Source organism: Cottoperca gobio, chromosome 5 (assembly GCF_900634415.1).
Source record: "Cottoperca gobio chromosome 5, fCotGob3.1, whole genome shotgun sequence".
Taxonomy (NCBI): domain Eukaryota; kingdom Metazoa; phylum Chordata; class Actinopteri; order Perciformes; family Bovichtidae; genus Cottoperca; species Cottoperca gobio.
Window position 1 is genome coordinate 27226731 of NC_041359.1, and position 13160 is coordinate 27239890.

The following is a 13160-nucleotide window of genomic DNA, read 5'->3' on the forward strand; positions in this document are numbered from 1 at the left end:
CAGATGAGATCGCTCTGCTGATGTTTTTATTTTTTATTTTACGCCCACGTTGTTCCTGCTGATCCCGGGATAACTGCACAGATCCAAGATATATTCAGCCGTCAATCATCACGTCTGAATCACCTGGCAGCAGAGCGTCAAGGCCAGCCCTAGAACAACTATTGTTTCTGCTGCGACTGGACTCCATTTTTCTCTTAAAAAGCCAATTTCTCCAGCCACTTTCACAAGGTTTAATTATCGGCTTTATTCCCAACAGCCTGCAGCTTTTTAAAATGATTTGTTCAGCCCATAAACGAGCTGACAGGTTCTTCAGCCTCCTCTGATAACACACACGCCCACACACACACTCCTGGTTGTGTTTCTTTACTTCTGAGGACCTTCCTTGACAGTATGTATTCTCTAGCCCCGTCCTTAACCCTCACAACTAAAGGCTGACCCGAAACCTAATTCTAACCTTAACCCTCAAACTGTCCTCTGAAGTACTGCGGCCCCAACATTTCCTCTTAATACAGGAATGCACTCGATAGGTCCTCACAAAGATAGTGAAACAGGCACACAACTAGGGCTGTCAAGCGATTATAAAATGTATTCTAATTAATTACAATGTAATTAATATAGATTAATTAATCACAAAGCATGCATTATTATTACATGCTTTGTGATTCATTAATGTTTATTAATCGCATATATCAATATTTGCTGTGAGAAGCATTTCAAAATATTCAAATGGTTTTTGGAAGATGAATCAATGAGTAGCATTATAAACTGTCAACATGTATTTTATTTAATACTCTTTCTCCAATATCTTGTTTGCTACAATTATCTTAGATGATCTCATCCGCTTCATCGTGTTGACGAGGCTGCTGTGGCCGCGCCGCGTGGGTGACGTCAAGGGGCATCTAAGAGCGCGATTAATCTGCTTAATTTGTTTTGTCACGTTATTTTTTCTGTGATTAATTAATCGAAATTAACGCGTTAATTTCACAGCCCTAATAATTACATTACATTCTTTAGTTGCTTTTATTCAGCAGTGCATTCAGCCACGTGGGTACTCATAAATGGCAAGAATCATGCAAGTAAGTCACAAATACTAAATTGCTTAAAGATAAATCATATAACATTTCCGAACTATGTATATAATACTACTATACTTATGTTATATATTTTGTTGAGATGTGTTCTTACATTGTCCCAAATGATTCCAACAGTTTTCAAACCGAGAGAAATGAGGCAGGCGGGCCCAGCAGGAGTTTTTTTGCGCCTGTACATGTACATTTTTGAATTCTGAAAGACAAAGAAGCTTAGCATCTCGTCTATTTTAATATGGAGATGAAAATCACAACAGCGGTACAATCAGCTCCTCAAACTACCAAGTACACTCAAAATCAAAATCATAACTTTGAGCCCACTTACCTATAAAGCCTCATAAATACCCTCTTTTCAGCAATATGTTGAAAAAGACGCTCCTAAGGCTTTGCCAGAGGTCCACACGTTCGTCTCCGGGTAAAAGATATCCACTGTGAACATCGTCACATCGATACAAGTCCATGAACAGCTGTTGTAATCTGTGAAATCAGCTGATCGATTTGTACATTGTGTGATCATAAACAGTCATAACTTAATATCTGGTGCGCTCATCACGGTTCAGACATGTCCTGGTTTTAGCGCGGGCTCTCAGCGTTAGATTGACGCTTCATTTGAGCCAATCGGAGCTTCGATGGGTCTTTTACAACCTTCATGAGCCAATGAGTGTCAACTTGATAAGAAAGTGCCCACCCACTTCTTTTGTTACAGACTGACCCTGGACCAGCTCAGCGTCCTGGTGGCTCGTGCATCATATAGAAAATGAGCGCCTCTTTTGTTAGACTGCATCACTTCCCATGGTTTGTTCTTTCAAAATAAAATGTATTTCCAAAAAATGTCTTTATACTTCACTTACTCTGTGTGATTACTACTAACATGGAATATGGGTATATAATAGTTATTTATAAATAGATAAAAATAACATTAATTAATAAATATTATAATATGTACAGTACATGTTGCACAGTTGGTGTACGCCTGGTGTTACTCTTGGACAAACCTGTCTAATAAATCAAGTTTTTATCCTTTTTATCTGAAATTGGGTGGTGAACTTGATAACACTTGGTTATATGTTATTGTGTATTTCAGCTCGGGACTACCAGCTATACCATCTTCAGACATCTTTTTCAACAAAGAAATTCTGGCGGAGTGTATTTTCTTCAAATTCAGTATATTCAGACCACTATTACTCAGTGAAGAAGCACTTGGACTGATTCTTCACTGTTTTGAACAATAAGAGAGTTATATTTTGAATGAGACCAAAATCATGCAGCTGCTGTCACGCGTTCCACCCACTATTAGTTTGTTTTCACCTTGTCAGTAATTCTCTTATCATTTCATATCCTGGTTCATCCCTCACTACCTGGTTTCCACAGCCCATCTCCTCACCTGCTTCTCATTCCCTCATTAGTTCTCTCAGAGGATATATACCAGGTCTCTCCCACTTGTTCCCTGCCAGATTGTCTTGTCTTGTGTTTTCCTGCCAAGCTCTCCAGCGATCGTCTAGTTTACCTGTTTAGTTTTCCTGACTTGCCTGTTTTGACCCTGCTGCCTGTTTCTGGACTCCGATTCTTCTGCCTGCTCCTTACTGGATTTGTTTGCCTTTTGGACTGATTTACCGGTATTTGACCCTGCCTGGATTACTGAGTAAACTGAACTATATTATATTCTGCCCGTCTCTGTGTTGTGCTTTTGGGTTCAGTTCTGTCGGTTCCAGCGAACCTTACAGCTGGTGCAAATGGTTTGAGAGCAGCTTTCAATTTACTTTGGGTATGTCGTTTGTAGGTATTTTCGGGTAAATTCGCCCACCTTCTAAGAGGTTAAATCAAGGCAAAGGTACGTTTAATTTGTTCAGTGTTTCAACCTCTTGTAATCACCAGGTTTGTTTTGGAGAGGAGACCTTTTAGCTCGCTGGTAAAAATATCCTGAACGATGAAGTAATCCCAACCTGACCTCATCAACATGTCGAAGAGTCCTTGGACAAGATACTAAACCCCAAACTGGTAAATTGATACTAAACCCCAAATTTCACTTTAAATAAATACTTTAAGATAACTAAGAAGTTTGCTGGTTTGATTCAACGTCGACAGCCCGTCTCCAATAAATGAACAACGCTACAGTAGACGTATATAAATCTTCACAAATGTGCTGGAAAGCAGAGTTAGTAAACAGTGGAAATGTTATGAGTTTCTTCTTTTTTCATATGTTACTTATTCATTCTCTCTTTCAAAATCTCAAACCAGAGTCGGTGGTTGTTGGAAAAGTGGAAAGACAAACAAAGTCTTGCTGTAACTATTTGGATAATAAGTTTGATTGTAGACTCCGTTCGTTTGCTTCAGACTATGTTTGCTGTGGTGTGTAAAGTCAGTTTGGAGCGTTTGTGGCACGGCCGGTTCCTTTGTTTACTTGTGCTGCCGATAGCCTAACGTCCCCGGAACAAATGGCGATTGTCACCTTTCCCACTGAAGACAAAAGTCAGATGTTAGTGAGGCTTTTGACTATTGGGAAAGGGGTATTCTTCACTGGAATACGTTGCAAATTGAGACATACCCTTACCATCACACACATGCAAAGTACAGAAGTGGATGGAAAAATATAAAATCTGCAGTAAATGGACAATACATAGTGTGTAAGTGGCATGCTATATCCTGTTTCCTCTGTTACTAAGTGAAAGGTATACTCAAACATTTGTAATAATAAAATGGAGTTTATATAGCTCTTTTCTAGAACTCAAAGTTGTTAAATGCTACTGCACTGTAACAGCATTCTCTTCATTAATGCATCAGTTTGTCTGCCAACTTTTACAGCATACTTTGTCAAAGGGTAGTGGTAAATGGATCTCCCTCTGACTATACTGAAATGCACGCCCATTGTAGAGTTGTCATTGTCTAGTTTAATTTGGGGCATATGTCCAAAGTTCTAATAGTGGTGGAAGGATTTGTATTACATTTTTCTGTACTGATATTGTTTCGTCCTCGTGATCTTTTTGTCTTTATTTTGTCCTGTCATTTTTACATTTAGAGGTTTTTATGCATCGGTTCTACATTCCAAAGGGGTTATTTGTACATTATCGTTTTCACGTGACTGGTTGTCCAATTGCTCATCAATTTCTTGTATTAGGTCTATATCAAAAGTTGGGTCATCATAAATTTGGAGAGGAAACTTTGAGTGAGTTGTCACTTTGAGCCTTTTCCTAAACATTACTTTAGCTAGTGGAAAACACAGCATGTGGCAATCATGACAATCAACAGAAGCGTCCCAATTATCAAGATCTTTCTCCATGTCATTCTGCTAGCTGCCTGATTTCTGGTGTTCTGCTTTGAATTTTTCGTGTTTTCGTCTCAATGTTTTACAACATTCTTCGTCAATGTAACTACACACTCCCAGTTAATCTGCTAATGTGTCAATAACAAACCCATTTTGTAGTGTCATTATTGATGTGACATGCAATTGTTCATGTGTGGCTCCTTAAGTGGGTAATTATAGTGGTATAGGCTCCATGGTGCAGCAGTAACATTGTGTATTGTGATTAGATGCTTATGTTAGAACTTATCACCAGCCCATGTCCGCACCTTATTGATGTTGTCCCAAAAGATTGGTTGTGTCTCCTTATGGCAGCATCGCATAGCAGGAGATGTGACTTCTGTAAAGTCCCAGAGGAGTTTAGCAGGTTTTTATTAGTATGTATTTTTAGTAGGTTTTTATGAGTACATGTTTTGTTAAGTCGGTTTTACTAGTATATGTTGTGTATCTAATATATATGTATTGGAATATGTAATGTTCAATAATCAACTTGGGTATGAAAACACAGCATCTGTAGGCACACCTGGGGGAAGGCCTGAAGGATCAGTACAGGTTTAGTGAGAAGGGGAAAAAGTGTTAAAGGGTTAATAGCTGTAGTAGCATTTGGTCCAGCAGAGATGTACAGTTGTGTGTCATCCGCATAGCTATGGAAGCACACATTGTGTTCTCTAATGATGTCCCCCAGTGGTAGCATGTATAGGGAGAACGGTAATGGACAGAGGCAGCTCCCTTGTGGAACTCCAAAGTGGGCATCATGCTTCTGACACATGATCTCCAAGCCTGACAAAATACTTTCTCCCTTTGATATATGTTCTGAACCAGCCAGAAAGACCAACCAATTTTTCTAGACGATTAGGATGTCATGGTCGATCGTGTCAAATGCTGCGCTCAGGTCTAGCAGGATAAGAATTGAGACCTTGTTTGTATCAGAGTTTAGTCTGAGGTCACTAATTATTTTAGTCAGAGCAGTTTTGGTGCTGTGGCATGCTCTGAAGCCTGATTGAAATTCCTCCAGGGTGTTGTTTTCTTTAAGAAAGGAGTTTGTTTGGTCTGAGACTTTTTTCTAGTATTTTGCTGATGAATGGAAGGTTAGATATTGGCCTATAGTTGGTCAGCGTATTGCTGTCTAGGTTAGGTTTCTTTAGCAAGGGTTTTATAACTGCTGTTTTGAAGAAGTCTGGGAAGATGCCAGTTAGAAGAGACGTGTTAATAATATTTAGGACATGACTTGAAATGCTGTCGAATATCCGCTTAAAGAATGTTGTAGGTATCGGGTCAGCACAAGAGGTGGAGTTACAATCCATCAGTTTCATGAAGCTCAGTTAATGTGATGCAGGTGAATGTTCCCATGGTTACATCACAATGTTTGCAGATGTTCTCTGTGTCTGCATCATAAGTGATGCTGGCTCTGATTGAAGTTATTTTATTATTGAGGAACAATGCGAGTTCTTCACACTTTGATGCAGAGGACTGCGGAGGGGTGGGGGCAGTGTTCAGTAGTTGGTTAATAGTCGAGAATAGTATTCTAGAACTTCCAACATTCTCTGTGATAATCTTAGAAAAGTCATCCTTTCTTGCCAGCTGCATTGCTTTACCATCGGCAGCCATGGATTCTTTGTAGATATCATAGTTAACTGAGCTTAGTTTTCCTCCATCTTCATTCAGCTGCTCTACAAGTCCTCTTAGTCTGAATAACATTGCTGTTCAACCATGGGGAGATTCTGTCTGAGTCACTCGCTCCAGTTGTTTGGACGTCATCCTGGTGGTGTGGGGGATTGTGTCTCCTTGCATTTAGCCAAAGTTGGGTGGCTAATGGTGTGATCCATATTGGAAGCAAACAGTTTTTCTCCAGATCCACTGAGAGAAAGTCAATTTCTTCTGAAAAGGCCTCTACACTGCCAGAACAGATTGAAGTTGTCAATAAAGTTCACTTTGTGCAGGGGACAGGCAATTGAAAGCCACCTGCTGAGCCCCAAGATTCTGCTAAAAGGATTCACTCCTGACCTGGCTGGTGGGATGGGACCACTGATGTATGTTTCAATATCTTTAGATATCCCCTTGAGATACAATTTTTCCCAGCATGAATAATAATCTTGTTCACAGATTTGTGGACAGACAGCATTTCTGGATTTTCTTCTGTTATGTCACAGATATTTTCATCAGGGAAGCAGTATGTTTTGGTATCTTCCTTACCGTTAATGTTGATGCCTGATACAGTAGAGTCGCCGATAATTGGTGTTGCTGACTCAGTGATCTGTGGTCCTCTGTTCGGTGCACATCCTCGATCCGCTGTTTGCTCAGTGATCTGCTGGTCATCCACCGTTGGCTTCTGCGGTCCTCTGAGTCTCGTTCTGCCCGAACGGCACGGGACTGACAGGCGAGCTGGTTCCTCCAGCAGCGATCCAGGCTCGGTTTGTAGCGGTAGGAATCTGTTTTCCAGCTGTAGAGAAATCAATGGCGGCAGGGCATTCCTTGCCGTGTTCGCTGCTACAATCCACGGTTGTGTAGCGGGGCTTGATGTGAGCCATTGCCGGCATGATGGCAGCGGGAGCCAGTCTCTTTCTGTCAAGTTGGGTTCTTCTAGTTTGTTAGGGGTGGCTTTAAGTCCTGCTCCACGCTTATTCCAGACGTTATTTACATGACTGTTCTCCGGGTCAAGTTGTAGCTTCCCCATCGGGGTCCATTGTATTGTTGTATCCTTCTCTTCTAGAGGAAAGACCTTTGCCTGAAGTACTGCAATCTTCTGTAGATGTCCACGGCAGTCCTTGCAGAAGGGCATATCTGTGAAAATGAAATTAATATTAGCAGAAAGATGTAAGCAGAGGCAAGCAGAGAAGCGTCCGCACAGTGAACCACTGTAGAGGGAAGAACTGTGATACAATATCACTGGTTTGAATTTTGTGGGTACAAAAAACTAATTTGCCTTATTGAGTAAATAATTTCAACGTGATAATGTGCAACTCGTCATGTATTTAGAGTTTCTTGACGACCAGTTTCAGAAGGCTGCGGTTAGCTGGGCAGGGAGTTGTGAATATATTGCAGAGTGCTAACAAGTAGCTCTCACTTTCACTGAACAACATCCTTGGATTCATCAAAAGTGCGGCTACAGGCCAACATAATGTTTTACACGACATGCTGAAGAAACGTATCCATAAGTCAGTAAGTTGAGTGTTTTGTGAAAGTCAAATTTAACCCTCAAAAGGTGCAATACGAGGAAGATAACTTTTTAATACGTTTTATTTACAACAGGACCTTGGGAACATATGAATGACCCAACCTCTACTATGGAATGTTGTATTTGTTGATGGACAATTATAACAATGCATGATAGGCCTTTCTTAGTGCTTATTCTTCCTGTAACACATATTAGTGATGTGGGACCAGAATAACAACATCTATTAAAACTGATATTGGTTGCCATGACACAAAAACAAAAGTTACCTAATAAAACAGGACTTTGGGAAGTGGACCAATAAGCTCATGTGGTTATCATTGATGACGCAGATTAAACACTTGCTTGCTCAAATGGATTGGTGGCTTTGTAATTTAGCACCACAGCTTGTTCCCCCTGAAGCTTAATAAGTCCATTATTACATTCAATTAGAAATGTATTCATTTATTCTGACATTAATGGAGGCTCTCTTTAGTCTTAATTCTGAGAATTGGTATGTTTCAACCAGTACAATGATAGTTGTGAGTGGTTTCAATCAATTTTAAATTAGCAAACAGGACGGCACTCGCTTCGTAATGTCGGCAGTATATTGTTGGTGTCATTGGGCAAAAAATCAATAATAACCTTTCAGCATATTGTAATTTAAGTGGTTTTAAAGAAGCATCAAACTTCTGCACCTCCTCTTGGCTCTGCTTTCAGGCTTTAGATAATTACGGTCATGACAGGAGACTTTGTCTAATCACAGGGCATTTAAAGGGAGCGGCGCTCCTGTAGAGCTGCAGAAATGAATCCTAGAAGCCGGAAATGATTTAGCTTTTTTGCACCAGTTACCCTGGTCTATTTGATCAACATCATTTCTGTCAAATGTATTTGTACTATGTTGTTTATCCTGTACACACGACATCTATTGCACGTCTGTCCGTCCTGGGAGAGGGATCCCTCCCCAGTTGCTCTCCCTGAGGTTTCTTCCATTTTACCCCCTTTAATTATGGGGTTTCTTTTAGGAAGTTTTTCCTTGTGCGATGCGAGGGTCTAAGGACAGGGGGTCTGAGGACAGAGGGTGTCGTTTTCTGTACAGTCTGTAAAGCACACAGACAAATGTGTAATTTGTGATATTGGGCTATATAAATGCATTTGATTTGATCCACACATATGCATAAATGGCGCCGGAGCACCTAGCGTGCTAACAAGGAATTCTGCAACAGCTTGCTTAGCCAATTCACAAACAAAACTATCACCCTCTAAGGGTTTCGAATAACTAGTACATGGTCAAATATACAATATGTGAGTCTCAGCACCAAACACAAGGGTACATACAGGACTGTCTCAGAAAATTAGAATATTGTGATAAAGTTCTTTATTTTTGTAATGCAATTTAAAAAAACAAATGTCATGCATTCTGGATTCATTACAAATCAACTGAAATATTGCAAGCCTTTTATTATTTTAATATTGCTGATTATGGCTTACAGCTTAAGAAAACTCAAAAATCCTATCTCAAAAAATTTGAATAGTTCCTCAGACCAAGTAAAAAAAAAAGATTTATAACAGCAAAACAAAATCAAACATTTGAAAATGTCCATTAATGCACTCAGTACTTGGTTGGGAATCCTTTTGCACGGATTACTGCATCAATGCAGCGTGGCATGGAGGCAATCAGCCTGTGGCATTGCTGAGGTGTTATGGATGCCCAGGATGCTTCAATAGCGGCCTTTAGCTCATTAGCATTGTTGGGTCTGGTGTCTTTCAGCTTCTTCTTCACAATACCCCACATATTCTCTATGGGGTTCAGGTCAGGGGAATTGGCAGGCCAATCGAGGACAGTAATGCCATGGTCAGTACACCAGTTACTGGTGGTTTTGGCACTGTGGGCAGGTGCCAGATCATGCTGGAAAATGAATTCCTCATCTCCATAGAGCTTTTCAGCAGACGGAAGCATGTAGTGCTCTAAAATCTCTTGGTACACAGCTGCATTTACTCTGGGCTTGATGAAACACAGTGGACCAACACCAGCAGCTGACATGGCTCCCCAAACCATCGCTGACTGTGGGAACTTCACACTGGATTTCAAGCAACTTGGATTTTGCTCCTCTCCAGCCTTTCTCCAGACTCTGGCGCCTTGACTTCCAAATGAAATACAAAACTTGCTTTCGTCTGAAAAGAGGACTTTGGACCACTCTGCAACTGTCCAGTGCTTCTTTTCCATAGCCCAAGTCAGACGCTTCTTCCGTTGTCTTGAGTTCAGAAGTGGCTTGACCATGGGAATACGGCTATTGTAGCCCATTTCCCGGACACGTCTGTGAACAGTGGCTTTTGATACCTGGACTCCAGCTTCAGTCCACTGTCTTTGAAGCTCCCCCAAATTCTGGAAGCGACTCTTCTTCACAATGCTGTTAAGGCTGCGGTCATCTCTCTTGGTTGTGCAGCGTTTCCTGCCACATTTCCCCCTTCCAACAGACTTTTTGTGGATGTGCTTTGAAACTGCACTCTGTGAACAGCTTGCTCTTTGAGAAATTTCTTTTTGTGTCTTACCCTCCTGATGGAGGGTGTCAATGATGGTCCTCAGGACAGCAGTCAGATCAGCAGTCTTCCCCATACTTGTGATTTAGTTTACTGAACCAAGCTGAGTGTTTTTCAAGGCTCAGGAAACCCTTGCAGGTGTTTCGAGTTAATTAGACGATTCAAGTGATTCGTTGAACACCCTACTAGTATACTTTTTCATGATATTCTAATATTTAGAGATAGGATATTTGAGTTTTCTTAAGCTGTATGCCATAATCGGCAATATTAAAATAAAAGGCTTGCAATATTTCAGTTGACTTGTAATGAATCCAGAATGTATGACATTTTGTTTTTTTAATTGCATTACAGAAAATAAAGAACTTTATCACAATATTCTAATTTTCTGAGACAGTCCTGTAGGTGGCTGACAACACCAGCTTCAGTGAAGCAACTGTTTGTAGAACAGTTCAAAGTCTGCGAGGCCATTTGTGAATTGAGGAGTATTTATATAAAGCTCCCTGATGCTGCTGCCCTAGCCAACTATAAAGTGCAGTTCTATGAATATGGCCACTTCCCAGGAGTGACTGGCTGCATAGATGTCATGTTCCCATCAAGTGTCCATCAACTCCTGATGCTGAGGAGTACAGGAACCATAAGAACAGGTTTTCCGTCAGTGTCCGGGGTGTATGCAATCCTAATTTAGTTTCATTTCATTTTTTGCTCATGAAAATCTCTGGCTAACTTTTCATGCATGGTCATCTTGTTCTCTGCTGAAAGGTGGTGGCACCATCTTCTCTCAGGGACACTACAGCAGATGTGGATGGCACACACTCACTGTGCCCTGGCTCTTCAAGCCTGTTTAGATTCCTTTCCTCTGGGAGAAGAACATCATTAGAAACACAAACAATTAACTTGTGTAACATACTTGTATAATACCTATGCAAATGTATGTACCGTAGTATTATGTTCAGTGGTGTGTGTGCGTGCCACTGTGCTTCACAGAGCAGCAACATGCAAGTTGTAGAAAAAGATAGACTGACAGCATAACTAATTAACTTTCTGTGGTGTATTTACCATTAGTGCTCAGGTCTTCATCTGAACTTTCTACATGGTCATCGTCTGGTATACCACCCAGAGGTCGCTGGTGCTCTATAATTCCAGACAGCATCGTCAATTTCCCTGATGGAAGTCACTGAGGTAGTCAAACAACTCCACAGTGGCAAAGCCGCAGGGGTTGATGAGATCCGTCCAGAAATGCTGAAGGCTTTGGGTGTTGAGGGGCTGTCTTGGTTGACACGCCTCGTCAACATTGCGTGGAAGTCTGGGACAGTGCCTAAGGGGTGGCAGACCGGGGTGGTGGTTCCCCTATTCAAAAAGGGGGACCAGAGAGTGTGTGCCAACTACAGGGGTATCACACTTATCAGCCTCCCTGGTAAAGTCTACTCCAAGGTACTGGAAAGGAGGGTTCGGCCGGTAGTCGAACCTCTGATTGAAGAGGAACAATGCGGATTCTGTCCTGGTCGAGGAACAACAGACCAACTCTTTACTCTCGCCCAACCGGTCTACATGTGTTTTGTGGATCTGGAGAAGGCGTATGACCGGATCCCAGGGCGATATCGTGGAAGGTGCTGCGGGAGTATGGGGTGAGGGGGTCACTTCTGAATGCCATCCAATCCCTGTACGGCCAAAGCGAGAGTTGTGTCCGGATACTCGGCAGTAAGTTGGACTCATTCCCAGTGAATGTTGGCCTCCGCCAGGGCTGCGCTTTATCACCAATCCTGTTCGTGATTTTCATGGACACGATATCGAGGCGTAGTCGTGGAGGAGAGGGGTTGCAGTTCGGTGACCTGAGGATCTCAACGCTGCTCTTTGCAAATTATATGGTCCTTATGGCGTCATCGGTCTGTGACCTTCAACAGTCACTGGATCGGTTCACAGCCGAGTGTGAAGCGGTTGGGATGAGGATCAGCACCTCTGAGGCCATGGCTCTCAGCAGGAAACCGGTGGATTGTCTACTCCGGGTAGGGAATGACCCCTTGCCCCAAGTGAAGGAGTTCAAGTACCTCGGAGTCTTGTTTACGAGTGAGGGCACGATGGAGCGAGAGATTGGCCAGAGAATCGGAGCAGCGGGGGCGGTACTGCAGATGCTTTACCGCACCGTTGTGACGAAAAGAGAGCTGAGCAATAAGGCAAAGCTCTTGATCTACTGGTCGATCTTCGTTCCTACCCTCACCTATGGTCATGAAGGCTGGGTCATGACCGAAAGAACGAGATCACGGGTACAAGCGGCTGAAATGTGTTTTCTCAGACGGGTGGCGTCTCCCTTAGAGATAGGGTGAGACGTTCAGCCATCCGTGAGAGACTGAGTAGAGGGGCTACTTTACGTTAAAAGGAGCCAGTTGAGGTGGTTCATCTAGTAAGGATGCCACCTGGGCGCCTCCCTAGGGAGGTGTTCCAGGCTAGGAGGAGACCCCGGGGAAGACCCAGGACTCGGTGGAGATTATATCTCCTCACTGGCCTGGGAACGCCTCGGGATCCCCCAGTCGGATGTGGCCCAGAGAAGAGAAGTTTGAGGTTCCTTACTTGAGCTGCTGCCCCCGCGACCCGACCCCGGATATTTGGTAGATGATGGATGGAGAAAGTTTCATAGTCCTGTTGTAATACAGAGAGGGCTGTGGAAACATGTTGACAAATAGAAATTGGTACAATAAACATTGCCTGTACCTATTTACTTATTTTTATTAAAATGAGTCGCTATAGTTGACCTTTTTAAATGATGGGTTAGAGTATCCTACTGATGGAAGTGCATGGTCACAAAGTGGCCCTCTGGTAGTGAGGACCCATTTTTTTGTGGCCCTCCCTATCCTCAAAGTTGCCCATCCCTGATCTACACTAACATGGAAAGAAAATGACAACTAAGTCATTATTCTGGAATTAAGAGCTAATTATTTAGTAGATTTTGCTGTGAGTGAATATTTATCTTCAGAAGTCAAATCCGATAAAGTCTCTGAGTTTTGCATCTCCTTCTGGTTTATCTTTGGCCTCTGACTCAAATTCTCCTCGTCTGGTTTGTTGTGGAGACATTTTTACAATTGTGTAA